This window comes from Delphinus delphis, chromosome 14 (assembly GCF_949987515.2).
Source record: "Delphinus delphis chromosome 14, mDelDel1.2, whole genome shotgun sequence".
NCBI lineage: Eukaryota > Metazoa > Chordata > Mammalia > Artiodactyla > Delphinidae > Delphinus > Delphinus delphis.
The window spans coordinates 69,783,699-69,810,902 of NC_082696.1; the positions used below are offsets into that span (position 1 = coordinate 69,783,699).

General features: G+C 40.6%; 1 long non-coding RNA gene across 1 annotated transcript in view; it reads right to left on the reverse strand.

Moving 5' to 3' along the window:
- Window positions 1–27,204, reverse strand: part of LOC132437365 (uncharacterized) — a 122,616-nt gene that overhangs the window by 86,512 nt on the left and 8,900 nt on the right. The gene's annotated exons all lie outside the window — the stretch shown is intronic.

Here is a 27,204-nt window from a genome sequence, read left to right on the forward strand (position 1 = left end):
AAGTGGTGAGCCAAGTAAAGTTGGAAAGCAAATGTATTCTTGGTCTAAAATCCTTTTCGAAATGTAACTGCACCAAGTTGACAGAAAATCAGTTTGTTTTGATTCCAGGGGTTTTGACTGTGCAATTAATAATTTGCACTCTGAATTTAAAATTGTTGGAAGCAATATGGTGAAGATGACACACATCTGGACCCAGAGCCCACATGCACCATCTACGGGTTCCCAGCCTTGTGACCTTGGGCAAGTCCCTTCAACCCTCTATGTCTTGCCCTGACACCGTATGTACTGGAGTGTCCTCCATCCTGCCTGCTGCCTCCTGCTGTCCACCATGCTGCTCTCAGCATTCTGACTGGCGAACAACCCCAAGCTGCTGGCTGACTGTGGCAGGGTGAGTTTGGAAGATGGGTGGTCACACCGGAGAGCTCTGGAGGGAAAACCATGCTGGATGAGGTCTTTGAGGTCTTTAGAAAAGACAGCTCATGCATTTCCAGAGTCATAAATTGTCACACGAAGCCAATGATCTCATTTTAGTGATATTTGTTGTTGAAAGAAGTATGGTGACAACTTGTCTTAAAATCATTTCATGACGTTGTGGTAAATAATGTCAGCCCAGCCCCGAGCACAGGCATCTCACGCCGCCTTTAAAGGTGAACAAACTAACAAAAAAGAAACTTCTTGATCCTCCTCCAACCAAAAGAGGCGGAAGTGCAAAATCATCATATCTATTTGAAAATATAGAGTATACCTCCATTTTTGTCGTGAAGTACAGCGCCGTATTTGCAAGATTATTTTTATTTTGTATGTACCCTGTAGTGCTCAACATTTTAATTGAGACTTCCTCAATAAAGTTATTGGAAATCTTCCATCCTGCCATTAGCGCTTGCAAAATAACTGTTAACAATAGGTTATCCAGACACAGAAACTTTATAATTAATGTTGGAATAGTCTTCAAAGCCTAGTGACTAAAATATATCCTATAAAAATTACTGGACTTCATTCAATGCTGTTCTGCTGTTTTAAAGTTCAATAAATGTGTTGAGGGGGAGATATTTGGCAACCTAAGTTGGGCAGTCTGGCAGTGAGACCTGAGACGCTGGAGGGTTTGATTTCTGTTTTGTGGTAAATGCACCAAAGGCCTCCAGTTTCAGCGCAACCCCTGAAAGGCTGAAGGAGATCTGACCAAATACAACCCCCGGTGGGAATCTGAACAGTCATCTGGGGCTGTATTCCCACCTTGACAGCTGATGAGGCACTGGGACAGGTTCCATTTAAGCAATAAAACACAACAGGCCATGTATATATCTGGGTGATTATAGCATAACTCAGATTGTGTTATAAGTCATGAGGCTGAAGGCCAAGTGTCTTAACTCCATGAGAAGTGCAATATTGGCCCTGAAACACACTGCCTGAAGTGTCTTACTGCTGTCAAGAAATGGAATTTCTATAGTACATTAAGAAAAGGAAAACACTTAGCACAGTGGATTTAAAATAACCATGGCTATGACATCACTGACAGCTAATCAAAACTCTAATTGCAACCAGAGTTCTGAGGCTATTGTATGAAAGGTCTTAACAGACCCAGTCATGGATACAAGGAAGAACAATGCCGATGCCATGAGCAAAAACTTCAGTAGCACAGGACCTGAAGCAAGAATGGGGTAGGCTGGCAGATTTCAGACAATCTCATTAGCAGTGAGTTGGTAACATTGCAGTGAACTCACCTTGAGCAGGTTAGCCAAGAAAAAGCAGTGTAAACACCCCCTGAATACTCTTTCTCCTTCAGTAGCAACCTTCATTTTCATACAATTAAATATTTCTTTAAATGATTAAAAGATAAGGCAGCATAAATGGAAAAAAACATCCAGTTCACATGCTCTAGAAGAAATGAAAGATTATAATGAACTTAGAGGAGCTTGGGGGTCACATGTTACTCGTGATCCGTGCAAGTTATTTCCAGTGATATTAAGTTGAAGTTGCCCAAAAGGACTGAAGTCAGTATGTGGTCATAAGGACCCAGTTCAGATTTTACATCTGAATCTGTGTAGCACCACAAAGTGGAACGTGCCTTTCAAGGTCCAGGTAACAGCCTCAATTAATTTAGTCACGCCAAAGCACACACTGAGAAGTACATTCAGAAGGCATGTATCAGGGAAGCATATAACATCATAAGTGAGAGCAAAAAGAGGGCTTGTCTCAGGAGCCAGAGGATCTGAGCCTAATGATTTTCTGGGCCACCATGGATAAGTATTTAATTTTCGTGGGCTTTAGTTTACCTCCAGTGAGCTCTCTTGGACTCTGGTTATAGATGTTGCTTCCTCAGCCTCAAAATGGAGTTACTCTGCCATTTCCTGAAAGTTTATTGACAATGCCATAAAGAGGTAGATTATAATTTAGAAAGGCTACCTTTCACACATCGTGGGACATACATGTACATTTGGAAATAAAAGTTACGTACGAACTTTACATCAGTTTCAGCAAAGATAGCCTTAGAGATAAGCCATTACTAAGGATCTCCAATTAATGGTACTGGAACAAAAAATTATTCATGTTCTTGTGGGAAAAAAACAAGGAGGAGTTTGTCCTATTAGAATCCATTCAAGTTCTGGAATGAACACAGCACAAAAACATGTTTCTTTCTTCTCAATTTATAGAAAAATTTTACCTATATCATATCCATCAGCCATAATTATACTAATATACAGGTAATAATTGTACCCTACCTGTGATAAAATATTTTTAATAGTTTTATTTTTATATATTTCTAATAATCTTTATTTATATCGGCTTGGGTTCTTTTGGAACTATAAAAATGTTAAATGGGTAACCAAATGACTAAAATTGGATATAAGTAAAATTATTATTCCTTAAAAATATTAAACTCTTATTCTTAAGAAATAGATCAAACAATTATTTTATCATATCAAAATTGTATATATCTGGATTTTAAAATTCTTCTTTTTTTAGCCAATCCATTAAAAGGGTTTTAATGGCATCTGAATGGTTTTAATATATATTTTGGTTTAACTTGAAATAAGCCACATTTCCAAATTCGTTTTTAACTAATGATCCTGCAATAGACCGTTCATAGACTAGATCCTTCATAATTATAATACCTTTCTCTATGATAAGGCAAAGAACTAGAGTCCAATATATTTACAGTTAATGACTTAGGATCTAAAATATTTCCACAACCTCAAAGCTAGTCACTGAATAGTTTAATAAAAAATATTCCAATAACACCACTATTCCTAGAGTGTTGTGTCCTGTAAAACTGAAGTATTATACAGAAATCCAAGCTCTAGGGTCTAATGACCAGCTAATAACACATTAGTCAGAGCCACTATGAAATGATATTCTCTTTCGTTGTACATCAACGCCATGAATAAGTGCAAAACTGCTGTCGAAGTACATGCTTCATACTTCTTGTAACAATCTAACATAGTTTCACCTCTGAACTGACCTGCCTAGGACGTACTACGGGCTCCCACAATGGGGACAATTCCTAATTATTTGAACTAATGAATGGCCTGAATAAGTTAAGCCAGCAAATAAACCCAGTTCTCTTATTGTAGACATTGCTTGTAACATACTTGTTAGAACTGTTGCTGGGATGTTGACATATTTGGCTAAACGATCCAAAAAATACATATTCTGCTCTAACAATCACCTCTCCTCAGAGGTTCCTGCTGTGCCGCGTGCGCACACACACGTAAAGGGAAGCAAAGTGCAAAGTGCTGGGGTTGTTTCTTGGATTTTATTGGCTTAGCCCTGCCCAATTATCTCCAGTGCAAAATGAAGGTGAAAACTCGATTGGGCTGTGTATGCAGCATAGTCTAAACTACAAAGTGGAGCCACTTCTTACCCCTCTCTACTCCTAACCCATATTAGGCTCTTACCACCTCTGGCCAGTCATATGACACAGAAATCAGAGCGATGACCAACAAGTGCAGGCATACTTTGAGGGGAGCAACAAGACAGCTTCAGGCTTTCTCACTGCACCAGCAGCACCATGGAGGGGCACGGAAGAAAGCCCCTGGGTGCACGAGCAGGAATACAGTAACCTGATCATCAGACCACCAGTCAATATTCCTGGACTCTAAACAGCTTAGCAACTCTTCCGACTTGGGGAAGGGTGAGGAAGAGGCTTGAGCAGAGAGGGCTTGGAAAGGCAGAAGATCTCTCCCTTCCCATGTTTCCTCTCTGCCCAACAATCCTTAAATTCTACTGTAAACATACATCTGCTGGGAAATGGGAGAGAATTGTGGGATTCTTTCAAGTAATATAATTGTTTGTCAGGGGTGTTTTCTAGGGAGTAGCTTCAGAAAAGAGAGCATGAGGAAGGAAGACGTTGTAGAGTGGGCAACAGAGAACGGGATTATCCGGCAGGCATTTTATTAGAGTCTATGGACTGTAAAACACCATACAGAGAAGCCTGCCGATGGCTCATTATTCACCGAAATCTCCTTCCCCCACCAACCAATAATCCTCCAGGTAGCAAAGGGACAGTGGAAATATGAATACACACCCCATGAAGGGGAGGGAGGGGGATGAGACAAGCCCTTGCCCCACAAACAGAGCCTGTCTGCTGTGTGATCACCAAAATGATGTAACTTAAATCTTTCTCTGCTGGATAAGCCAATCAAATTTTTTTTAAAAAGAAAGAAAAGTGTCTAAAAAGATGTGAATCAAGTATCAAAGGAGAAGAAGAAAAAAGACAAGCCTAAAAGAGCCACAAAGCGATGAACCAACCCTTGAGTAGTTACAATGGATTGAATAATGTTCTCCCCAAATTCATGTCCCCCCAAAACCTGTGAATATGACCTTATTTGGAAATAGGGTCTTTGCAGATATAATCAAGTGAAAATGAAGTCAAACTGGATTAGAGTGGGGCCCATGTCCGATATGACTGGTATTCTTACAAAAAGAAGGAAATCTGGACACAGGCACAGAGAGAAGATGGTCACGTGAAGATGGAGACAGAGACTGGAGTTGATGCTCACACAAGCCAAGGAAAGCCGGGGATTGCCAGCACCCACTGTAAGCTAGGAGGAGGCAAGGAAGGATCCTCCCCTAGAGACCTCAGGGAGAGTACAGCCCTGCTGACACTTTGATTTTGGGTTTCTAGCCTCCAAATCTATGGGAGAATAAATTTCTGTTTTACGCCAACCAGTTTGTGGTAATTTGTTATGGCAGCTCAAGGAAACTAATACAGACACTAAGGGTGTATTACTAAAACTTGTATATTAGTTACATTGTTCTTTCTTTACATGACAATTTATTCTATTCACATACCAAAAAATTATACTTTTCCATAGGAAAATAATATGATTTACCCGCTCCCAGAGAAACATGGGCTTGGAGTTTTCTTCCACTTCTACAAATTAATAGGTACCAAACCCTCTCCCACTTCCTCTCCATTCCTCTTGTGATCATCATCATGCATTTACAAACTGGAATATCAGACTATGAGTACAGTTTTCAATCATGGAGTAAAATATTCCTCTGTGCTATGAGAACTACATGGAGATAAAATCTGCAACCCAGCCTCATTAAGACTATTATCTCCTCGATGACAAAATATACTAACTGATCCAAGCCACAATGAGACCATTAGAATGACTACACAGATAATGTGGATAAATTACAGCATTTCTTTTAGGTATTGGTTTCTTTTCATTGTAATATGTATTCAGGAATTGTAAAGCATTTAGGATGAAATAAGTCTTGCTTCTCTAAGTTGTAGTAATGTCTTTTGAGGTGCTTAGAGGGTTTTTTCCTCTACCTCATGCTACTGATTGAGAATTCCTTCTCTAAATTAATTTAATTTGCATCAAGGGAAATATAAATGGTAATGGCACTAACCTTCGGCCTTTAAATGCACTCAGAAATAATGATCAGAACTATCCCACTGTGAGTTGTATGTTGGCAAAGTGGATTTATCATGCAATGGGGTCTAATGGGACCCAAGTATCCTGACTTAAGTGGAGGTTTTGGATGAAAGCCCAATTCTCAGCATTCTTATCTCGGTCCCAATGTCCAGGACCTGAATAAAAATTATAATCATAACGATAACAGTACCAAGAGCGACAGCTAACATTCATTGAACATTTACTATGTTATAGACACCATGCTAAGAATTTTACCTCATTTAACCATCCCCAAAATTCTATGATATAGTTGCCATTATTATCCCCATTCTATAAGTGAGGGAACAGATTTAGAGATGAAAAACAATTGTACCTGTTGAGATCCACCCCAGCAGGGAAGAGATGCCACCCCAAAAGGGGTAAATAAAGAGAGTTAAATGAAGTGACTATTTACAAAGTTGTGGGTAAAATTAGGGGAAACCAGCAAGCAATGGTGAGAGGATAACCCCATCAGGAAGTTCTTACTATCGCAGGTTGGAACACTATAAGACCAGCCAACAGCTTTTTTTTTTTTTTTTTTGCGGTACGCGGGCCCCTCACTGTTGTGGCCTCTCCCGTTGCAGAGCACAGGCTCCGGACGCGCAGGCTCAGCGGCCATGGCTCACGGGCCCAGCCGCTCCGCGGCATGTGGGATCTTCCCGGACCGGGGCACGAACCCGTGTCCCCTGCATCGGCAGGTGGACTCTCAACCACTGCGCCACCAGGGAAGCCCAGCCAACAGCTTTTGATAGAAGGACACAGCCACTGCCAAACTGTGACCTGGCAGGCAGGTGGCCAGGAGAATAAATATCCTGACCTCTGTCTCCCCTCTCTCTGATCTCCTGAACCATATCACATTGGCTGACTCAACTAGAAACCACAGGACAGGGGAACTTGGTGATGCAGTCTCTAAAGGCCAGCCTCCCAAATACAGAGCAAGGAGGAGAAGAGTGGAGAACAGATCTGGAGAGGCAAATGGCAGCACGATAACACACCCAGGACATACAACTACTCAATGTTGAGTAAAGGCAAAATGTTAATATGGGTAGAGCTCCTGCACTTAACCACTATACTGTCTAAAGAGGAGGAAGAAAATCGTGATACAGAAACCAGTGGAGGATGTGAGAGGATTTTTCTCTCCTTTACCCTTCTTGAAATCCACCTATAGCCCCCTTCTCCAGCTGAACTCTTAGTCTTTGCAGAGAGCTCCTCTGATGCATACAGAGAGGGTTTCTGCAGAAACGAGGGTACACACAGCCTTCTCCCACTGAAACGTAAGCTCTATTAACACAGAGATTTTAGTCAGCTTGTTCACTGCTATATCCTTATAAATTCAATCACTGGGTTCCAAGAACTCTTTTGGAACAAGAGGTGCTGAGCTGCCCACTTCAAAAAGAAACCTGCTAGCAACAGAATGTGATCAATGAAACATTCTGACCGCCCTGCTTATCTTTCTTGTATCCGCTTCCCTGTTTCTTTCACTTGTGTGGTTGTGAAATGGTGCTAGTCTTTGATTAACTGTTTAATATTTTTTACAGTGGAAATCTAATGAGTGCAACATGTCCTGTTTGGTGCTAAGAGCTTTATGCAGATTTTCCTACTTGACCCTCATCGTCACATTCCTCTGAGATCAACACTATTATTATCCCAATTTTACTAGGAAGCAGACTGAGACTCAAACACAGGTATATCTTATTTCAAACACTGAACTTTAAACTACTTACCCCATTCTGCCTTTCTGACTATTTCTCTATCACTGTTTAAAAGTAACAACTCCGTTGGTGAGGCCCAGACCTTGATGGTACTAGGCCCTCACACCCACCTTTGATGGCTCACGAACCACCACTAAAGTCTGAGGCAGGGGGAGGAACTTCAGGATGGCGGAAGACTAAGACGTGGAGATCACCTTCCTCCTCACAAACACATCAGAAATACATCTACACGTGGCACAACTCCTACAGAACACCTACTGAATGCTGGCAGAAGACCTCAGACCTCCCAAAAGGCAAGAAACTCCCCACGTACCTGGGTAGGGCAAAAGAAAAAACAGACAAAAGAAAAGGGACAGGATCTGCACTAGTGGGAGGGAGCTGTGAAGGAGAAAAGGTTTTCACACACTGGGAAGCCCCTTCGCGGGCGGAGACTGCGGGTGGCGGAGGGGGGAAGCTTCGGAACCGCGGAGGAGAGCGCAGCCAGAGGGGTGCGGAGGGCAAAGCGGAGAGGTTCCCACACAGAGGATCGGTGCCGACCGGCACTCACCGGCCCGAGAGGCTTGTCTGCTCACCCGCCGGGGCGGGCGGGGTTGGGAGCTGAGGCTCGGGCTTCGGTCGGAGCGCAGGGAGAGGACTGGGGTTCGCGGCGTGAACACAGCCTGAAGGGGTTAGTGCGCCACGGCTAGCTGGGAGGGAGTCCGGGGAAAAGTCTGGACCTGCCGAAGTGGCAAGAGACTTTTTCTTCCCTCTTTGTTTCCTGGTGCGCGAGAAAAGGGCATGAGACGCTAAGGCTGCTGCTGCCGCCACCAAGAAGCCTGTGTGCGAGCACAGGTCACTGTCCACACCCCCCTTCCAGGGAGCCTGTGCAGCCCGCCACTGCCAGGGTCCCAGGATCCAGGGACAACTTCCCCGGGAGAATGCACGGCGCGCCACAGGCTGGTGCAACGTCCTGCCGGCCTCTGCCGCCGCAGGCTTGCCCCACATCCGTACCCCTCTCTCCCCCCAGGCCTGAGTGAGCCAGAGCCCCCAAATCAGCGGCTTCTTTAACGCCATCCTGTCTGACCGCAGAACAGATGCCCTCCGGCGACCTACACGCAGAGGCGGGGCCAAATCCAAAGCTGAACCCCGGGAGCTGTGCGAACAAAGAAGAGAAAGGAAATCTCTGCCAGCAGCCTCAGGAGCAGCGGATTAAATCCCCACAATCAACTTAATGTACCTGCACCTGTGGAATACCTGAATAGACAACGAATCATTCCAAATTGAGGAGGTGTACTTTGGGAGCAACGATATACATATTTTTTTCCCTTTTTCTCTTCTTGTGAGTGTGTACGTGTATGCTTCTGTGTGTGATTTTGTCTGTATAGCTTTGCTTTTACCATTTGTCCTAGAGTTCTGTCTGTCCGTTTTTTTTGTTTTTTTTGTTTTTTTAGTATAGTATTTAGCACTTGTTATCATTTGTGGATTTGTTTTTTGGTTTGGTTGCTCTCTTCTTTTTTTATTACTTAAAAGAATTTTCTTAATACTTATTTTTTATTTTAATAACTTTATTTTATTTCATTTTATCTCTCTCTCTCTTTTCCTTCCTTCCTTCCTTTCTTTCTTTCTTTTCTTTCATTCTCCTTCTTTCTTTTCTCCCTTTTCTGAGCCTTATTCTGAGCCGTGTGGATTACAGGCTCTTGGTGCTCCAGCCAGGCATCAGGGCTGTGCCTCTGAGGTGGGAGAGCCAAGTTCAGGACACTGGTCTACAAGAGACCTCCCAGCTCCACATAATATCAAATGGTGAAAATCTCCCAGAGATCTCCATCACAACTCAAAGACCCACCTCCACTCAACAATCAGCAAGCTACAGTGCTGGATACCCTATGCCAAACAACTAGCAAGACAGGAACACAACCCTACCCATTAGCAGAGAGGCGGCCTAAAATCATAATAAGGCCACAGGCACCCCAAAACATACCACCAGACGTGGACCTACCCACCAGAAAGACAACATCCAGCCTCATCCACCAGAACACAGGCACTAGTCCCCTCCACCAGGAAGCCTACACAACCCACTGAACCAACCTTAGCCACTGGGGACAGACACCAAAAAAAACCGGGAACTACGAACCTGCAGCCTACAAAAAGGAGACCCCAAACACAGTAAGTTAAGCAAAATGAGCACACAGAAAAACACACAGCAGATGAAAGAGAAAGGCAAAAACTCACCAGATCTAACAAATGAAGAGGAAATAAGCAGTCTACCTGAAAAAGAATTCAGAATAATGATAGTAAAGATGATCCAAAATCTTGGAAATAGAATGGAGAAAATACAAGAAACGTTTAACAAGGACCTAGAAGAACTAAAGAGCAAACAAACAATGATGAACAACACAATAAATGAAATTTAAAATTCTCTAGAAGGGATCAATAGCAGAATAACTGAGGCAGAAGAACGGATAAGTGACCTGGAAGAAAAAATAGTAGAAATAACTACCACAGAGCAGAAAAAAGAAAAAAGAATGAAAAGAATTGAAGACAGTCTCAGGGACCTCTAGGACAACATTAAACACACCAACATTCGAATTATAGGGGTCCCAGAAGAAGAAGAGAAAAAGAAAGGCACTGCGAAAATATTTGAAGAGATTATAGTTGAAAACTTCCTTAATATGGGAAAGGAAATAATCAAGTCCAGGAAGCACAGACAGTCCTATACAGGATAAATCCAAGGAGAAACACGCCAAGACACATATTAATCAAACTATCAAAAATTAAATACAAAGAAAAATATTAAAAGCAGCGAGGGAATTTGGTAAAGTAGCAGGATACAAACTTAACGCACAGAAATCTCTGGCATTCCTATACACTAATGATGAAAAATCTGAAAGTGAAATTAAGAAAACATTCCCATTTACCACTGCAACAAAATGAATCACATATCTAGGAATAAACCTACCTAAGGAGACAAAAGACCTGTGTGTAGAAAATTTTAAGACACTGATGAAAGAAATTAAAGATGATACAAATAGATGGAGAGATATACCATATTCTTGGATTGGATGAACCAATCCTGTGAAAATGACTCTACTACCCAAAGCAATCTACAGATTCAATGCAATCCCTATCAAACTACCACTGGCATTTTTCACAGAACTAGAACAAAAAAGTTCACAATTTGTATGGAAACACAAAAGACCCCGAATAGCCAAAGCAATCTTGAGAAAGAAAAACGGAGCTGGAGGAATCAGGCTCCCTGACTTCAGACTATACTACAAAGCTACAGTAATCAAGACAGTATGGTACTGGCAAAAAAACAGAGATATAGATCAATGGAACAGGATAGAAAGCCCAGAAATAAATCCACGCACATATGGTCAACTTATCTTTGATAAAGGAGGCAAGAATATACAGTGGAGAAAAGGCACCCTCTTCAATAAGTGGTGCTGGGAAAACTGGACAGCTCTATGTAAAAGAATTAAATTAGAACACTCCCTAACACCATATACAAAAATAAACTCAAAATGGATTAAAGACCTAAATGTAAGGCCAGACACTATTAAACTCTTAGAGGAAAACATAGGCAGAACACTCTATGACATAAGTCACAGCAAGATTCTTTTTGATCCACCTCCTAGAGAAATGGAAATAAAACCAAAAATAAACAAATGGGACCTAATGAAACTTCAAAGGTTTTGCACAGCAAAGGAAACCATAAACAAGACAAAAATACAACCCTCAGAATGCAAGAAAATATTTGCAAATGAAGCAACTGACAAAGGATTAATCTCCAAAATTTACATGCAGCTCAATATCAAAAAAACAACCCAATCCAAAAATGGGCAGAAGACTTAAATAGACATTTCTCCAAAGAAGACATACAGATTGCCAACGAACGCATGAAAGAATGCTCAACATCATTAATCATTAGAGAAATGCAAATCAAAACTACAATGAGATATCATCTGACACCGGTCAGAATGGCCATCATCAAAAAATCTACAAACAATAAATGCCGGAGAGGGTGTGGAGAGGGAACCCTCTTGCACTGTTGGTGGGAATGTAAATTGAAGCAGCCACTATGGAGAACAGTATGGAGGTTCCTTAAAAAACTAAAAACAGAACTACCATACGACCCAGCAATCCCACTACTGGGCATATACCCTGAGAAAACCATAATTCAAAAAGTGTCATGTTCCAAAATGTTCATTGCAGCTCTATTTACAACAGCCAGGACATGGAAGCAACCTAAGTGTCCATCGACAGATGAATGGATAAAGAAGATGTAGCATATATATACAATGGAATATTACTCAGCCATAAAAAGAAACAAATTGAGTTATTTGTAGTGAGGTGGATGGACCTAGAGTCTGTCATACAGAGTGAATTAAGTCAGAAAGAGAGAAACAAATACCGTATGCTACACATATATATGGAATCTAAAACAAAATAAAACAAAACAAAACAAAAAAACAAAATGGTCATGAAGAACCTAGGGGCAAGACGGTAATAAAGACACAGACCTACTAGAGAATGGACTTGAGGATATGGGGAGGGGGAAGGGTAAGCTGGGAGAAAGTGAGAGAGTGGCATGGACATATATACACTACCAAACGTAAAACAGATAGCTAGTGGGAAGCAGCTGCATAGCACAGGGAGATCAGCTCGGTGCTTTGTGACCACCTAGAGCGGTGGGATAGGGAGGGTGGTAGGGAGACGCCAGAGAGAGGAGATATGGGGACATATGTATATGTATAGCTGATTCACTTTGTTATAAAGCAGAAACTAACACACCATTGTAAAGCAATTATACTCCAATAAATAAAGAGTTTAAAAAAAGAAAAAAGTCTGAGGCAGCTCATGGCCTGGCTCTAGGTCTGCTGGGGTGAGTCAGGATACCATCAGCCCTTGACCCTGCCAAGCCTCAGTCCCTTCTCTATTATGCCTCCTACTCAGGCTACTTCTAACGCAAACAGCTGCTGTCTCCTGAAGCTCTCAGTGCCCTGATCCATCAACCGCCCCCTTGATGAGTGCTGGAAAGTTTGCTTTGTGGTGCAGACTCCCCAAGCAAGCAATGAAAATGCCTGTTCAACTTTACTGATTGGGGGAGAATAATTGACTATTGCCTCTCCTCCCCCTGCTGCCACTCTGGACTATTTTCACACCAAGTGCACATTTCCCACTGGCCACTCCCAGGCAATGCCTGAGCATGGCAGGGGCGCTCTGCCAAGATGTGGGGATTCTCTAATACGTGGTGCTGTTTGCGGACTCATTAGCCTGGATGAACCTTTCTTGAAATCACATCACAGTACAAAACTAGACTCCTCTTTCCCATCCACCTTCTTTCTCTCTCATATTCCACAGATGTCAGACCTACGTGTGGCCGGAAGCCTCTCCCCACCTCCTCCAGCTCCTTCTCCCAGTAAATCTCCTACATGTCTAATTCCATCTTGGCATCTGCTTCTCAGTAGGCATGAACTAATGCAAGTCATACTGGAGGTGGTCTGAGAAACAGGTGGTAAGATAGGAACATGAGACTGGCTTACTTGTCACAGAAAGGCAAAAAGGATGCTATCCTGAATGGTAAGTGGAGCATAGATAGTTCCCAACACAAGTTGGCAGCTCAGTTGCTAGAGATTTCACTAGTGGTTACCTGGGAAAATGTCTGAGTGGGAGGAAATATCTTTGCAGTTTAAACAATCCAGACATTTGAAAGATGTGAAGTAACAATAAGAACAGTGGGGGTGACTACTTATTTCTAAGTTGTTTTGATTTCCTACAGAGGGATGATGAGAAACTGAGCCATTAACAGGCAGTTAAGAGCTGAGTGTGAGAGCCAGAGCATATCTTTGGTAGCTCACTAAGAGGTCCTTAACCCCTGAATGGAAGAGCAGACACAGCAGAGCAACATCCTAGAGATCTAGAGATCTGACAGCTGAGTGTCGGAGCTCCAGAGATGCTTGAATGCTCACTCGGTTAGGCTAAGAACCCTGGCTGGGAAAAACTGAGCCCCTGAAATATGGCACGAGGCCATCTGGATGGATGCCCCTAAAGACGCTGGTTCTGCAGAGCCCCTTCAGACTGTTGGAACTGTGTGTCTTCTCATTTGGGGGAAGGGTGAGAATTTCTTTACTTGTGAGGAAGATAGCTCTATCTCGTTAGGAAGAAATAGGGAGTGGTACGGTTGTTGCATGGGAGTTCTCACGGGTGTACAAGAGTGTATATGGAGCTGAACAGCTTCCACTGGTGACCCCACAGCCCTTGCCTGGGCCTGGTGACCACCTCGCTGCAGTTGCCCTATCATCAACACTGGTGCACTCCAGGACTTGCACTGGAAGTGGCACCCCAACTCCTTCTTCGTGCCTACCCACCAGCTTCAGCTTACCTACACTCCAAAGAGTTACGTCCTACTGCCTGACAATGGCAGACCAACTCTGACCCAAGAAACCCAGCAAACATCTCAACCATCAATTGTAACCACACCTACCACAGTGAGGTCTGAAGCCTGGCCTTGGGGACGGAGCCTCCGTTCCAAGCTGTTCCTTCCACGGGTATGCTTCCTTAGTCCGAGGGGTTCCTTTAGGGTTCTTTTTGCACCCCTATAGTTATTGCATCCCTTATATGGTTTAATCATTATTTATATTAAAAATCCCTTGTTCATATTACACTGTAGTTTCTGTTTCCTGACTAGACCTAGACCGATACAAGTATCCAGAATGTACATCAAATAATCCAGAATGTAAGATTAAATGAGCAAAAACATTTATTGTCCAAGCCAGTATATTTACATTTAATATCATGGTAAGGATCCCAGGTGATGCAACAAACTCACTGCTAGAGTAGCTCTTAGAGGCTTCTAAAAAACTACGGCCAATGCTGAGAGAAATGGAAATGCTTGGGTTGCCTTGGCTGATGGTAGAGGAAGAAATAAAGAGGCTGAGGGAAGTGGACATGGTGGAATGAATATATTAAAAGGCCAGAAGATTATGTTCCCCAGTGAGGTCGAGAGAACAGAACGTATCACTCACTAAGGCCATTAAAATGGCAATGGTGGGAGGGGCGTGAGCAACAGTAGATATTCATGGTGGCCCTTCTCTGTAGGCTGGGCTCACTGTAGGGGAGGCAACCAGAGAGCTGAGCTCAATAACATTCAGCCCCAAAGTACTAGAGGCCTCATGGGGGTCCTTACCCACCAGAGGCCAGTTACCATAATTATTACATGCAAGACCAGACGGGTAGCCAAGAGGTCTTGACGCACAGGGAATTGCAGAGATGGTTAACATAACATGGTGGCGTCTGTAGGGGCAAAATAGACCACTGAGCGACAAGGATGCTGCTTTACTTCTACAATCAGAAAAGAAGTACCAATCCCTTGCTCAGTTTTCAGATCCAGAATCCCTTGACTCGAAAGGGTCCCTTGAAAGAACACTACAACACTGCTATAAGGACATATTGTAATGATTTTCCCTGTTCTTCCCCAATGGGATCTATGGGCATATACTTGGGTGACTGGATATACTGGGGAAAGGGGAATACCCAGACATATTGAGGCTACTGGATTCAGAGTCTGAATTGACAGTGAATCCCAGAGGCCCAAAGCATCATCATGGTACCCCTGCTAGATTGGGGGCTTATAGACGACAGGTAATAAATGCAGTTATGGCTAAAGTCTGGCTTACAAGTTTTAGAGACCTACCCAGTGGTCATTTCCTTAATTCTCTACCTTATAATTGGAATTGACATGTTAAGCAATTAAAGTAACCCCCATATTGGGTCCTCAGCTTATGGAGTAAGACCTATCATAGTAGGGAAGACCAAATAGAAACCTTTGAAACTGCTCTTGTCTCTAAAGACCAAGACAGTAAATCAAAAACAATATCACATACCAGGAGGGATGGTGGAGATTAGTGCCACTATTAAAACCTAAAAGATACAGGGATGGTGTTCCCAGTTATATTTCTGTTGAATTTGGCAGTCTGGTCCTTGCAGAAACTAGACGTCTCCCACTAAGCCTTGGGCATCTTTACACAGAAACAGAGCACATGTTGTTATTTTGTTGTAATGATTATTGGGCACTCAAATTTCATCATTTGAACTCTAATTTATCACTCAAGTTATTGAAACCTATAGATCATACCAAATTAGAACTAGAGAGAGCAATATGGGTATGATTTTAGATAAAGATTACCTTCTGGACATATTATAATCATCCAACTGTGCTCCATCAGCAATACACTCCGCAACATTCTCCAAAGAGGCACATTGCTGCTTGGTGCTTTACTGCTCCAAGCTCCTCTACACGGACTATTATTCACCCTATATTTTGCCAGGTATACTATAGCATCTATTTTAAGACTCAACACAAGAGCTACCTTTTCCAGGAAATCTCCCTGAAACCCCATCCACACACCAGGCTAGTTTAGAGGTCCTTTCTCGCTGCTCCAGTAATATCTCCTGCAGTTTTATACTTGCCAATTATCTCTCACCTTGTTTTATCATTTCCCATTATTATATCTGTCTCCCCACTACGCTGTGAGTTCCTCAAGGGCAGGGATTGTATCTCATTCATCTTTGAGCCTCTGTAATTTAGAATAGTGCTTGGCACACGGTTGGCAGCCCATAAATACTTGATGAATGAAAGAATAAATAATTTAATAAATTTAAATATTCTGTGTTGATGTTTGGATTGAGTACCAGTTCCTCAGAATGTAGCACTCTATGAGCGATTTCTTCCAGAACACATTAGACTGTTTCATGAATGTGTATGTAGGCACATTTCCAATTTATCCTTTTGAACTGGAACAATACCCTGCTCCAGACCACCCAGCAAGAACCACTCTGTGCAGTCACTGCTCTGTAACCAGACTGAAACATCAGCTTTCAGTCTATTCTGGATGGAATTCTTGGCACAGTCATTTCCACAGAAGGTCAGATGACCTATCAAAAGCAGAACTATTGACTGTGGGTACGGCCGGAGCCTGGCACCTGGCTCACTTTCCACAGAGGGGCCAAGTCTGCCAAAAGTCCCTTTAGGTAACACGGTTCTTTACTCTCCGCTCAAAGCATCACTTTAGCAGGTTCCACAGAATTATGTCTACCATGTGCCAGAGAGAAGAAGGCTCTAACATGGCAGTGTGGTCAGCTGTAGCTCAACCTCAGAAACTACCTTAGGTCAGATCTTGTACTACTTCTCAAGCCACACAAGCCTGGTCTTGCCATCTGGAAGGAGCTGCTGCAATCAAAGCTACAGCCAGGATCCAAGTGTCCTGCTTATAGAAAGCCATGCATTACAGCACAATTAATATAAGTGATTGAACCTTCAAACATCTCTACACAGCAACGAATATGGTGGTTACCCTTTTGTACCTGCTTCCACTGTCTGATTTAGTCTGCCCAGGTTCGAAGTGTAAAAATATGAGACATCAATAAATCCAGATATATGTCTTAACCAGTGCAGAAAGGATCCAACTATACATTAGGACCAAACAACAGCACCATCATTGTTCCATCCTTCATCATTGTTCAGGGGTGGGAGGGAAAGAAGGAGGAAGGTGGCCGTTGAACTATACTAACTTGTATTCTCATCCAGGCTCTACCACTTCACAGCAGTGTGACTATGGACAAGTCACTTCATCTTATTAATCCTGTTTCACTGCCCATAAAATGGGACAGTCTGTTTAACTGCAAAACTTGAGCTCCTTTCATCATATCATGCTGCTTCCCATTATAAGACATGATCTTTGCCCTTGGATAGCTAAAAACAGAAAAACAAATAATTAAAATACAATCTAAACACCTCATGGAAGGCTTGGCCCAGGTTTCCAGGGAAACATCACTGGTTTAAGATTTAGAAACAACATAAACCAATGTCTACCTCAGTCTCTGATACAGAACAGATACTATGGAATAACAATATCCTGACCACTTAAGTTCAGCTGGATCAAAGCTGCCCACTTAGTCACCCTTCTGGGAGCCCCTACAGATACCAAAATCCACAGATGCTCAAATCCCTTATATAAAGTGACCATAGCACAATGAATACGGTTGGCCCTCCAGACATCTCAGCATAGATGATGCGAAAATAAATCTTAACTCCACTACTCACTAGTTACTTGACTGCAGCTACTCATCTACACAGTTGAGTTTAAAATACATACCTCACAGGGTCAGAGTGAGAATAAAATATGATAGTGTATCCATTCAAAAACATTCCACAAATAATTATCAGGTAACCATTCTTAAGGAGTCTTAAGTGAATGCTCATAGCAGAGGCCTGACACAATATACTGCTCTATAAATAGCAGTCAATAGAAATAGAATTCTGATAGCCAGAAGGATGCTCAACTGTAGAAAATCACAAGGGAGGCATTCTGAACCCCTTGTCTACAACAAAATGCTGTGCCTATGGTCCCTTATAGTCTTTATTACACAATTTTGTGGCCACGGGCACTCTCATAAATATTATTTCAAAGTATGTTAGTTCTAGAGGACTCCAAGGATAATTTATATCAACCCATAATAAAAAGCTCCCACTGATATATATACTTTTAATGCCTCCTATGTAAATCATTTTTTTAAACTTAAGAAAAAAGAATAGCATTTAGTTCCAAAACATATTCCCCCAAGTTGGATGATACTACTTATTACCTATGCATGGTTTTAGGCATATCAACCTAAACTGCATTTTACAAAATTTCTTCTGGCTGAGCGTCTGTTTTTCTCATTCCACACTGAGTAAGTTATCAGGTCTAATTTTGAAATATGAGAGCTATTATCCAAAATGCACCGGTATTTCCAGGTGCGCTTTATGGAAGTGTAGAACTACTTCTCAGAAGCATAAAACAGTTGTTGAAAAATGCTTTAAAGTGCCAACAAGTTAGAAGTCTTATGAGTTGAGCAGGGTCAGGCTCAGAGGAGTTGAACCCCGAGGTCCATTTGCCCCAGCCCTACAGTCATGATGGGCCTCATGTTCAGACCTCTGACAGCTTACAGTCAAAAGGGAACATAATACATTCTATTTTGAGGGTTAAAAGCTCTACTTTACTTCATGTAAACATTTAAAATATACCACACGATTTTAACTCCGTTTGGCACTTTATTGGTTTATACACTGCAAGTCTCAAAAGTAGCCCAGGCTCCCTCAAATTCAGAGAAGACCTGGAGGAGAAGAAAGAGCTTCAGGCAGCCTTTACATTCTAATACATTTGATCAGCAGAGCTTCAAGGGGAAACATCAGTGATCTTCTCTAGTGATCAGACTTTTGGAAAACTCATATAACTGTAAGTCATGAGACTGATTTATGGCAAAATCCTAATTCAGTGATTTACTATTAGAAGTACAGTATACTGCTTACGCACAGGTAATCAGTGCATTTATACGAAGGACAGGAAAGATGTTAGGAAAGCCTACTTAGGGAACCCGTCATGAGGAGAAAGCAGTTTGCTGATTCTGTAGCTTTTATTTCTTTAACCAGCATTTACTGAATACCTAAAATGTTCTGGGTTACATGCCAGGTGCTGTTCAGAAAAAATAAAATAAGACAATTGTTTTGATTCATGGAGCATTTATACTATGTCAAATATTTTGCAAAAATGATCTCATTATCTCATTTAATTATTACAAAAATGTGAAATGTTACAAGGCCCCCTTTAGCAAATGAGAAAGTTGAGGCTCAGAGAAATAAACCTGCACAATTACACAGCAGTAAGTAGCAGGACTAGGAATCAAATCCAGATCTATTTTTCTGCCAAACTCTACCTCTTTCCATCACATCATGCTGCTTTTATTTTATTTATTTTTATTTTTTTGCGGTACGCGGGCCTCTCACTGTTGTGGCCTCTCCCGCCACGGAGCACAGGCTCCAGATGCGCAGGCTCAGCGGCCATGGCTCACGGGCCCAGCCGCTCCGCGGCATGTGGAATCTTCCTGGACTGGGGCACGAACCCATGTCCCCTGCATCGGCAGGCGGACCCTCAACCACTGCGCCACCAGGGAAGCCCCATCCATCTCTCTTCTGATATTACCCATCTAATCATGCATATTGTCTACCTTTTCCATTAGATCCTTTGATGTATTAGCAATAGATATTTTAAATTTCCTGTCTGATAGTTCCAATACCTGTGTTATATCTGAGTCTAGTCTATTAATTTCTTTGTCTTTTGAAATTGTGTTATATTTTTTCTTGCTTCCTTGTATGCCTTACATCTTGTGCAGTAGAGACCAAGGTAAATAGATTCTATGTATGAAAATATTCATACCACTTCTTCTGTTAGGACTTTAGTGTGGGGGAGGGGAGTTTGACTCAATCTAGTCAGAAATTTAAATGGGTCGGGGGATGCTGATGCTAAGGTTATTCTCAGTGCACCATACGTTTCAAATTCCCATAGAATTACTTTGTGCTTATTGTAGTGGTTGGTTTGTCAGAGGGTTTTCCTCAGTATCTGAGGAAAAAAAAGTTTTCCTCAGCTTTAGGTCTTTGTTCCTATGCCTCAGACAGGTGTCCCTGCACTGTCCAGCCCCTCTTCCAGCAGTAGACTGCTATCAGCTATTGCTTAAAGATTCTTAGTCTCTGTTTTGGGAAGAGGAGGTGGGATGTTTACTGTGTTGCTCTGATTAAGCTTTAGTTTTAAGCAGGAATTATGTCCCTGGGTTGTACTGGTGGGGCCCTCTTGTGATCCTGCCCTGTCCCCAGCTGTAGAAGACCTCTAATGGTCTAGGACCAGGAGTGTTCCTGTACCTCCCTCAGAGGTAGAGAAGATTTCTCGGTTCCCTGCCGCCAGCTTCCATGTGTCTTCACCAATACCCTAAGTGCCACAGGGGTCACTGCCCTTCCCCCAGTAGCTTAGGACTTTTGTCTCTTAGGGAAAAAATAGGAGAGAAGGACACAGGCTGGTCTTCTTGACCTTCTTACTGTGGATGCTCTCCCCCTCTCCCAGATCCTAGGATGGCTTTCTTGGTACTCTCATCCTACCTTCACTGTTCTTGGTGAGCACCCCTTGAGATCTGCGGAGAAGAGCCTGAAAATGGCGCTATTTCTCCTTGTGTCTGCCACTCGCAGGCATTCTATATTTTCATGCTGGCCCCTATTTGGCCTTAAGCAATTTGTGAAAGTTTTTAGCAGAATTTTTCCTACCAGTTTGTGTGGCGTCTGGTAGCACCAGCCCCAGGTAAGCCCTAATTGCTCCTGTTTTGTCTCTCCTTGGAGGTACCTGTGCTTCCTAAGATTTTGGATGAGTTGGTTGCCCTGTGATCTCAACTTTCTGATGGTTTCATGAAAAATCATGATTTTTCAGATTATCTGGCTTTTTGTTATTGTCATTGTTTCTGTTGTAAGTTTGAGAGTGATGCTCTTTCCAGTTTTCTACATACTAAGTAGCATGAAAATTTTAAAAATCATCTCAGATTACTATGAAACATCAGGATGTCTGTTTCTGGCGCTCTTGCACTTACTCTTACTTCTGGTTCCATATCCAACTTTGGCACCTTTGGTTTTACAGTCTGTTGGTCCCATCTCCCAGCTTGATGGGCTCAGCATTCATGCATGGGTTTATTCACTTCCTTGGTTTCTATGTACCATCTTCCTCTGGTCTTATGTGAGAACACCTGATTTCAGCACTTAGGTCTCACGGGTCCACCTCTGGGGACACAGTGGCAGGATGGCATCTCCTACAGCAATTCCTTTCCCAAACTTGGGGCAAGGAGTTGAACAATAAGGTAAAACCTTCCTAAAGTGCCTTGAACATTTTTTACAAAAGTTTTAATTTAAACTAATATTTGATAAACTGTATCAGACATCTCTAATGATTCACCTAATATCTTAACTCTTATTTTACTTCACCCATTGCCATAGCAGTCAGCTTTGGTAAGTGCAACTGACAGCACTTTTTCTCCACTGCACCATATATCTCCTATTTTTTGCCCATTATATTGATAAAAATGGAAAGAAAATAAAAATATTTACCTACAGTTCCTGTCTTCCAACAAATCAAACTTTCAATTTTTCTGTGTCTCCACCTAATGCTTGATCATATATATACAATAATTGTAGGCAGTTGATTTAAGTTTGCATTCTGGTAGGGATTTTGTTTCTGAAGTTTACTTATTTGTTTTGCTTAATATGACATTATAATAATCTGTTCATGTTGCTAAATAGTCATTGTACTTTTCATTTAACAGGTGAATACTATTCTATGATAATTGTGTACCCTAATTTAACTACATGCCTCCATTTAAGGTTTTTCTCAGAAATTTCAGTAATAAATATTGCCCTTGCAACCACCAATCTAGTCTTTGTTTCTATGAGTTTGGCTTAGATTCCACATACAAGTGAGATCATACAGTATTTGTCCTTCTCTGACTTATTTCTCTTAGCATAAGCCCTCAAGGCATACACACATTGTCACAAATGACAGGATTTCCTTTTTTTATAGGCTGAATAATATTCCAGTATGTGCATGTATGTGTGTGTGTATATGTATGTGATATGTATATATATATCACATCCTCTTTATCCTTTCCTCTGCTGACACTTCATGTCTTGGCTATTATGAATATCCTGCAATGAACACGGAAGTGCAAATCTCTCTTTGAGGTACTGATTTCATTTCCTTTGGATATACCCTCAGAAGTGGGATTGTTGTATCATATGGTAGTTCTATTTTTAATTTTTTGAGGAACCTCCATACTGTTTTCCACAGTGGCTGCATCAATTTATATTCCCAAAAATGGTGCACAAGGGTTCCCTTTTCTCCATATCCCCTCCAACACTTAACTTTCTGATAAGAGCCATTCTAATAGATGTGAGGCGATATCTCATTGTGATTTTGATTTGCATTTCCCTGATGATTAGTGATGTTGAGCACCTTTTCAGGTACTTGTTAGACATTTGTATTCTTTGGGAAAATGTCTGTTTAGGTCCTTTGTCCATTTTTATTTGGATTATTTGGAGGTTTTTTTGGTATTGAATTGTATGAGTTCCTTATATGTTCTGTATATTAACCCCTTATTATTTATATGGTTCGTAAATATTTTCTACCATTACATAGGTTGCCTTTTCATTTTGTTGACTGTTTCTTTTGCTATGCAGAAACTTTTTAGTTTGATGTAGTGCCACTCATTTTTGCTGTTGTTGCTTGTGCTTTTTGTGTCATATCCAAAAAATCATTGCCAAGATCAATGTCGAGGAATTTTTCCAATGTTTTTTTCTAGTAGTTTTATGGTTTCAGGTATTGCATTTAAGCCTTTAATTCGAGTTATTTTTTGTGAGTAGTGTAAGATAGGGGTCCAATTTCATTTCATTTTTTTTTTTTTGCAAGTGAATATCCAGTTTTCTCAACACCATTTGCTAAAGAGACTAATTTCTCCATTGGATATTCTTGGCTCTCTTGTCAAATATTAGTTGACTGTTTATGTGAGGGTTTATTTCTGGGCTCTTGATTTTGTTCCATTTGTCTGTATGCCTGTTTTTGCCACTACTATACTGTTTTGAATACTATAGCTCTGTAATATAGTTTGAAATCAGGAAATGTGATGCCTCCAGCTATGTTCTTCTTTCTCAAGATTGCTTTGGCTCTTTGGGGTCTTTTATGGTTCCATACAAATTTTAGGATAGTTTTTTTCTATTTCTCTGAAAAATGCCATTGGAATTTTGATGGAGATTGCATTGAATCTATAGATGGCTTTGGGTATTGTGGACATTTTAGCAATATTAATTCTTCCAATCCATAAACATGGGATATCTTTCCATTTACTTGTGTCTTCTTCAATTTCTTTCATCACAGTCTTATAGTTTTCAGCACACGGATCTTTCACCTCCTTTGTTAAATTTATTCTTAAGTATTTTCTTGTTTTTTATGCTATGCAAGTGAGATAGTTTTCATTACTTCTTTTTCAGACAGTTTGTTGTTACCATACAGAAATGCCATTGATTTTTGTATGGCTTCTTTCACTTGGCATAATGTTTTTAAGGTTCATTCATGTTGTAGCATATATCAATACTTCATTACTTTTTATGGCCAAATAACATTCCATTATATGGATATACCACATTTTATTTATCTATTCATCAGTTGATGAATATTTGGGTTGTTTTCACCTTTTGGCTATTATCAATAATGCTGCTACAAACATTTATATGCAAGTTTCTGGATGGGCACATGTTTTCATTTCTCTTGGGTATATATCTAGGAGTGGAATTGCTGGGTCATGTGGTAACTCTATGTTTACTCATTTAAGGAACTGCCAGACTATTTTCCAAAATGGCTGCATACTATTTTACATTCCCACTAGCAGTGTATGAGTGTATCTGACTTCTTTATTCTAGCCATCCTAGTAGGTGTGAAATGGTATCTCGTGTTTTTGATTTGCATTTCCCTCATGGCCAATGATATCCAGCACTGTTTCTTGTGCTTATTGGCCATTTATATAACTTCTTTGGAGAAATGTCTATTCAGATTATTTGCTCAGTTTTTAATTGGGTTATTTGTCTTTTTGTTACTGAGTAGTAAGAGTTCTTTACCTATTCTAGATACAAGCCCCTTATCAGAGATGTGATTTGCTAAACGTGTATAGCATTTTATTTGCATGTTTTGGTAACTCTCTACATGATCACAGTATTCTTTTAGACACATTTCCTGCATTCAAGTTAACGTCAACATGCTTTATAATTAAATCCTTCAAATTAAATGCATTGGATACACATTCAGTATCATGCCTTCCCTCATCAACATTTCTATCAGATTCACAATACTATATGCACCAACACATGGAGGTGTTGTATAGTAGTGGTTTTGCAGGGGAGAGGGAGAGCTCTAGAGGTAGAGAGCCTGGGTTCTAACACTGCCTCCACCACTTACTAGCTGTGGTACTTGGGATATTACTTCCTCACTAAGATTTAATTTCCTCATCTGTAAAATTAGGCTAATGATAATATATACTACATAATAATGTAATAGTGATTAGGCTAATGTGGTAACAACTTGACCATAATTTCAGACAAAAATAGTGGTAGCTATTATGTGTATTATTGCTGTTATTATTGTGTTTAATCTATTCCAAGTAATCTAAAGATTTTATGTATATCATTTAATTTAATGCTCAGAACAATTATATGAAGTTGATATTATCATAAATATTTTCCTTTTCTTAATATACAGACACAATCTTAAAATATTATTATTATATAGCCATAAAACACCACACTTGGTAACTATTGCCTACCTAAGTATAATTACTGGATTAGAATATTTGTAAGACAAATTTAAATTTTAATTCTCAAAGTCCCGGTTTGTTTACCTAGTCTTGTGGATTCATTATTTAAATATAGTGTGACTTAAAGGAATACTTCACTTGTTTAATAAAGAATATTGACAGAGTTTGTTTTGGCTTCCTATTAAATTCTTTAGCAAACATTCACATCTTTATTTGAATAGATTTTTGTAGCCTTTCCTCAAACATGTTTTAATGATTTATATTCACTCATCACATTAATGAAAGAAATGTTGAATGGTTAATTTAAATGTTTATTTTTAAAAGTGACCAGAGGAAAAAATTTCGGGAGATGGAAATTTTGGAACAGCACATATTTAAAGAGAAAGAAGGAAAAAGCTTTGTGGTATTAAATTCCACTGTCCCTGAAAACAGTCATCAAGCCTTTTATATTTGCTCAATTTATAATTTATAGATGGCACTGGAGTGCCAATTATAAAAAAATATTTTGGAGGACTGCTGGAAGTTTGTAGAGGCAGTTTTTATTGTTAACAGATGCATTTATGTATAGGCTTTTTGGCCTTTGATAAACAGTGTATATGCTCAGATTCAACATTTATTTGAGCACTAAACATAGGTGAATGCTATCACAACACTGATACTTCATTTATTCCTAAGAACAATGCATAGAGGTAGGTTTTATTATTACTCCTATTTATACAGAATAGGAAACAGAAGTTCAAAGAGGTTGCATGTCTTGACAAAAGTTCTTCAGCTTTAAATATTTAAGAAAAATCTATTCTATTGCTTTTCCACCAGGAGGTGATGAAGTCTTAATTAGTGAGGAGAGTGGGCTTTTTTTTTTTTTTTCCATCTTTCCAGGAATTCTTCCTTTAGGAAAGTCTCTTTCATCCCCAAATAATCTGATCATTTTCTCTCTTAGGTACTATAGCAGTAGTTCTTCAAGCATGATCCTGGATCAGCAACAGTGTAGAATTACCTGGCAACTTGTTAAAAATGCAAATATCCCAGACCTACCAAACAAGCCCTCCTGATGATTCGGATGCACACTGAAGTTTGAGAATCGTCACTCTACAGAAATTGCTCTCTAAATGGTCTCTGTCATTCTTAATTCCAAATCTACCAGTGAACTTAGTCCTCATGAAACTTTACTCTGTGGTGGCATTTAACAGAATTCACCACTGTCTCAATCTTAAAACTGTATTGTTTTCTAGAACATGTTGTTATCTGATCACCCATTCTGATACATCCTCACTACCTCTCCTCTTTATTCCTATATGAGATTTCCTAAGGTTCCTATATTCTCTTTTCACCCCTCTTTAAGCTTTTGATTGTTCATTTCTTCAATTCCCACAGACCCAAACATCACACATATACTGCTGACTTCCAAATACCTATCTATTCCCTAGACCTTTCCATTAGTTGAATTATTTAGTCATTATCTCAATATATATTTGATACTGTGCAGTGGTCATAGTCAAACACCGTTTGTTGGGGACACCACAGGAAAAGAGATAAACACAGCCCTTGCCCTAGGGAGCAGATAATTAAAATTTGTAAATGATGTAAAACTTGATGTTCTTTAGATTTTATCTCAACACAATCTGATTGATTAAAATCACCTTCCTCGTCTCATGGCAGTTAAAAGTGTCGTCAGTCTCACTGAAACTGTAACTGACTCCCTTTCCTTATCCCACATACATAGATACAACCAACCTTCCCCCAGCAAGTCTTTTGCTTCTTTAAAAACGTGTCTCACAAGCATCCCCCTTCCTCGTAGCCAGTGTCTTGGGTCCTGTTCTGATCTATAATGTAATAGATCGTAGTATAAATTATACTGCAGTAGATTCCTACCTTTTTTTCCTATTCTTTTTCCCATTCAATTTTTCTTTCACAGAGTTGTCTGACATTATTTCCCTAAGATTAGATATTTTGTCACATCCTTGCCCTGCTTAAAAACACACAAATAGGGCTTCCCTGGTGGCACAGTGGTTAAGAATCCGCTTGCCAATGCAGACGACATGGGTTCGAGCCCTGGTCTGGGAAGATCCCACATGCTGCAGAGCAACTAGCCCCGTGCGTCAAAATTACTGAGCCTGTGCATCTGGAGCCTGTGCTCTGCAACAAGAGAGGCCAAAATAGTGAGAGGCCCGCGCACCGCGATGAGGAGTGGCCCCCACTTGCTGCAACTAGAGAAAGCCCTCGCACAGAAACGAAGACCCAACACAGCCAAAAATAAATAAATAAATAAATAAATAATTTTTTAAAAAACCCCCCAAAAAACACACAAATAACAAACAACACACTTCAATGGCTCCCAATTGCCCACAAAGACCAAACTCTTAAATAAACCATTCAAAATCCAACTAAATGTGCCTTCAACT